The following is a 4,742-nucleotide window of genomic DNA, read 5'->3' as shown; positions in this document are numbered from 1 at the left end:
CCCACTCCAGTGTTCTTGCCTAGAGAATCCCAGGGATGGGGGAACCTGGTGGGCTGCCGTCTATGGGGTTGCACAGAGTCGGACACAACTGAAGCGACTTAGCAAGGCATGTAGGATCCTAGTTCCCTGACCAGGGACAGAACCAGGCTCCCTGCAGTGGAAGCAGAGTCAACCACTGGACCACCAAGGACATCCCACTTAACCATTTCTTGATGTAGTGTCCACTGTCCTAACTGCTGAAAGGGGTGCTGGACTATCCTTCAAGAACCAATAAGCCTATTTAATTGGATTTGAATCAATATTTGTTATACCTTGCTCAATCATAAAACTGAATTTCTTACATCTTGCTCAAAAATAAAACCAAAAATCTCTTTCAGATTGGACTTTTCAAGGGCACAGGGAGGGATGGATACTGGTCCAGGGAACACCTGAAATGAGTTCAACACTAGAGACTTCATAGGTGAATAAAAGGAGCCAGGATGGGAAAAGAGAGAAGTGAGGGAAGTTTAGAAATGTAAAGAGACAACTAAGAACTTCTGGTCTGGAAGACTGGAATAATCACAGAAACAGCCAAGGTCTTCATGCCATTGTCTGTGTCCATGCTCAGTTGCTAAGTCATGTCCAACTCTTTGTGACTGCATTGCCTACAGGTTAAGTCAAATATTATTTCTCAAATAATGAGGAATGTGGATCCTAGATAAAAGAATTAGCATAAGAGAATTAGTACAATCAGTATCAGAAAACAAGGAAAGTTAGTTTGGTGAACTGTAAGTCATTTTAATTGCATGAACCATCATTGCATTCTAAGAGTACATCTGTCTCTACAGCATATATAACATATTTTGTTTCTCAGTGTTTTACCAGCTGTTGAGAAAATTAAGAATTTTTGAAAAGCTATAAAAAAACAAGACAAAAAAACAAGCACAGAACAAATCAAACATTCAACCTTCAACTGCAAATGTAAAAACTCAGTTCATTAGAAATACTTCCTCTAAAATCCTAATCTGTTCATATTTTAAATATTTTAAAAGCTAACAAACATGCTGCTTCAGCATATTGGAGAAGCATTTAAAACTTATGAACTCAAACTATAATAGTATAAACACTATATAACTATGTGCTCAATTGCTTAGTCGTGTCCAACTCTTTGCAATCCCATGGACTGTAGCTCCTGTGTCCATGGGATTATCAAAGCAAGAATACTGGAATGGGCTGCCACTTCCTCATCCAGGGATCGAACCCACATTTCCTGTGGCTCCTGCAATAGCTCTGTGGATTCTTTACCACTGAGCCACCTGGGAAGCCTATTATATCACTATATGGAGTATATATTTAACTTGAGAAGTTGATTTTATTGCAAACTTATCCTACTATATTTTCTTTAACTTCATCCTAAAATCCCTATGTATTTCTGTTGGATAAGAATTTAAACCTCAAGACACAATAAACTATATACTCTTGAGGAAATTTAAGGTTTTCTTCTTCTAAAATTGTTGATAATACATACAATTAGTCACAGGTAGTGACACTAACAGTTTGAAATGTTAGGTTTAAGAATATATAACAGAACAAAATACATGAAATAAAAAACATCACTTATAACTTCATTTCTCAACATAAGCATTATGTGCACTTCTTATCATCCAAATCTTGTTTTCTAGCTCATGTGGAGGTTCTTAGCTTTTAAACAGAAAGAGTTTGACTTGGACCAAACTAGGGAAAAGAATAAAACAATATACAACATTCTGAAGTAGCAATTTTTCATCTGTAGGAGTACATTGAACTGTGCAGCACCAACAAATGATATATCACCAACTTGTAAACAGAGTAAGGAAGCTTGCTGTTATAAGGCAGAAATATCTGAAGATTACACTGTTTCATGAAAACAACAAGATGTAGAAGGGTATGAATAGTATGCTATCACTCTGCGTAATCAAGGGAATAAAATTATATTCATATTTTCTTGTATTTACATAAAGAAACCCTGAAAAGTATTAAGAAACTAGTTAAATGACTACCTACAAGGGGAAAGATAGGGACCTTTTTTAATGTTGTTTTGATATTAGAACCAGGTGCAGAATGAATTATCTTTTTTAAAAACTCCTTCTAAGTAAATTAAAATTTAAAGTTAAAAATAATCACTCATTACAAAAATAAATGAAATGCCTCAAATGAGAAATAAGTAGGAGGAATCTTTCTTGGGACTCCACTGTAAATTAAATAGGCTGTACATCTATTGAAACAAATAAACGGGCAGGTTTGTTGAGCTAAAAAGCAAAATTGTAATGCCTTGTAAGTGCTCTAAGTTGCATATGGCAATACAATGCTTCCGAAGGCTCAGGAGAAAGAGCACTGCACTAAGAGTAAGGAGAGAGGGTTCTAGTTCCAGCTGCATTAACTAGCTGTGTGATGTTACACAGTCACTTCTAGAGCTTCTGTATCCATATCTGTTAATAAAGGGCATGCAGAAATGACGCTGAGGTCCCTTATTGTGTTCTATTACTCTTAAGTTACCTGCACGTGTATATAATATTCCAATCCAGATTGTTATCACCGTAGATATTCCACTTCTTTGTCTCCTGGCCTTAGTATAAAGCTTCGTAACACTCAGTGTTAAGGGAAAGGAGTTTTTTAATGTATGACTTTGGTAGTAATCAATAAATAGCACTGAGAAGCATGGAGGCTATAAAAAGCAATCAGCATGGAAGACCAATCATACTTTTCTCTCTACTTTTGTATATGTCTGAAATTTTCCTTAACAAAAGGCTAAATAAAAACCCCAAAATGCTCAAGTCACAGCAAAAATACAGTTAGACCTATATTTTCACAACAAAGATCTTAAGTGAGATATCAGATTTTTAATAATCAATTTCTTGGTTTTTAACTGAGGGCTGAGTTACTAAACCTCTACAGGGAAAAGCCTTTTGTGTATGGAAAGATCCAAGTGCCCCCTTTTGTAAGTTAAAAGGCAAATTTTCCTATCTTATGCAAATAGAAACTAATCTAATAGTTTATATTATAGATTTTATGGAAATTATTTTTAAATTAATTTTTAAATACTACCTTTGACTTTTTGTATTCAGGTTGCATATAATTTTTAAGACTTAAAATAAGTTTTAAAAAACTAGGATAAAGTTTTCCTGAAGCATATCTAGAAAACTTTTTGGACAGATATGTATGAAATTATGAAATCAATGCAATAACAGTCAGTGTTGCAAAGTTATGGATGTCACTGACCAAAGAGACTTTGACAGTTGTATTTAAGATACTATGCTTCTCTCAGCCATGAACTCCTTATTGCCAAATTCAGACTTAAATTGAAGAAAGTAGGGAAAACCACTAGGCCATTCAGGTATGACCTAAATCAAATCCCTTATGATTATACAGTGGAAGTGAGAAATAGATTTAAGGGCCTAGATCTGATAGATAGAGTGCCTGATGAACTATGGAATGAGCTTCGTGACATTGTACAGAAGACAGGGATCAAGACCATTCCCATAGAAAAGAAATGCAAAAAGGCAAAATGGCTGTCTGGGGAGGCCTTATAAATAGCTGTGAAAAGAAGAGAAGCGAAAAGCAAAGGAGAAAAGGAAAGATATAAACATCTGAATGCAGAGTTCCAAAGAATAGCAAGAAAAGATAAGAAAGCCTTCTTCAGCGATCAATGCAAAGAAATAGAGGAAAACAACAGAATGGGAAAGACTAGGGATCTCTTCAAGAAAATCAGAGATACCAAAGGAACATTTCATGCAAAGATGAGCTCGATAAAGGACAGAAATGGTATGGACCTAACAGAAGCAGAAGATATTAAGAAGAGGTGGCAAGAATACACAGAAGAACTGTACAAAAAAGAGCTTCATGACCCAGATAATCACGATGGTGTGATCACTGACCTAGAGCCAGACATCCTGGAATGTGAAGTCAAGTGGGCCTTAGAAAGCATCACTACGAACAAAGCTAGTGGAGGTGATGGAATTCCAGTTGAGCTATTTCAAATCCTGAAAGATGATGCTGTGAAAGTGCTACACTCCATATGCCAGCAAATTTGGAAAACTCAGTAGTGGCCACAGGACTGGAAAAGGTCAATTTTCATTCCAATCCCAAAGAAAGGCAATGCCAAAGAATGCTCAAACTACCGCACAATCGCACTCATCTCACATGCTAGTAAAGTAATGCTCAAAATTCTCCAAGCCAGGCTTCAGCAATATGTGAACCGTGAATTTCCCAATGTTCCAGCTGGTTTTAGAGAAGGCAGAGAAACCAGAGATTAAATTGCCAACATCCGCTGGATCATGGAAAAAGCAAGAGAGTTCCAGAAAAACATCTGTTTCTGCTTTATTGACTATGCCAAAGCCTTTGACTGTGTGGATCACAATAAACTGTGGACAATTCTGAGAGAGATGGGAATACCAGACCACCTGATCTGCCTCTTGAGAAATTTGTATGCAGGTCAGGAAGCAACAGTTAGAACTGGACACGCAACAACAGACTGGTTCTAAATAGGAAAAGGAGTTCGTCAAGGCTGTATATTGTCACCCTGCTTATTTAAACTTCTATGCAGAGTACATCATGAGAAATGCTGGACTGGAAGAAACACAAGCTGGAATCAAGATTGGCGGGAGAAATATCAATAACCTCAGATATGCAGATGACACCACCCTTATGGCAGAAAGTGAAGAGGAACTCAAAAGCCTCTTGATGAAAGTGAAAGTGGAGAATGAAAAAGCTGGCTTAAAGCTCAA

The 4,742-nt window shown here is 36.7% G+C and overlaps 1 protein-coding gene across 2 annotated transcripts in view; it reads right to left on the bottom strand.

The window, feature by feature from the left end:
* The window catches only part of LOC105001153 (zinc finger and SCAN domain-containing protein 12-like), a 64,923-nt gene that overhangs the window by 59,262 nt on the left and 919 nt on the right, over nucleotides 1-4,742 (bottom strand). The gene's annotated exons all lie outside the window — the stretch shown is intronic.

The sequence above is a fragment of the Bison bison genome, unplaced genomic scaffold (genome assembly GCF_000754665.1).
Source record: "Bison bison bison isolate TAMUID 2011002044 unplaced genomic scaffold, Bison_UMD1.0 scf7180017864379, whole genome shotgun sequence".
Classification (NCBI taxonomy): Eukaryota; Metazoa; Chordata; class Mammalia; order Artiodactyla; family Bovidae; genus Bison; species Bison bison.
This window is presented reverse-complemented; position numbering and strand designations above follow the sequence as displayed.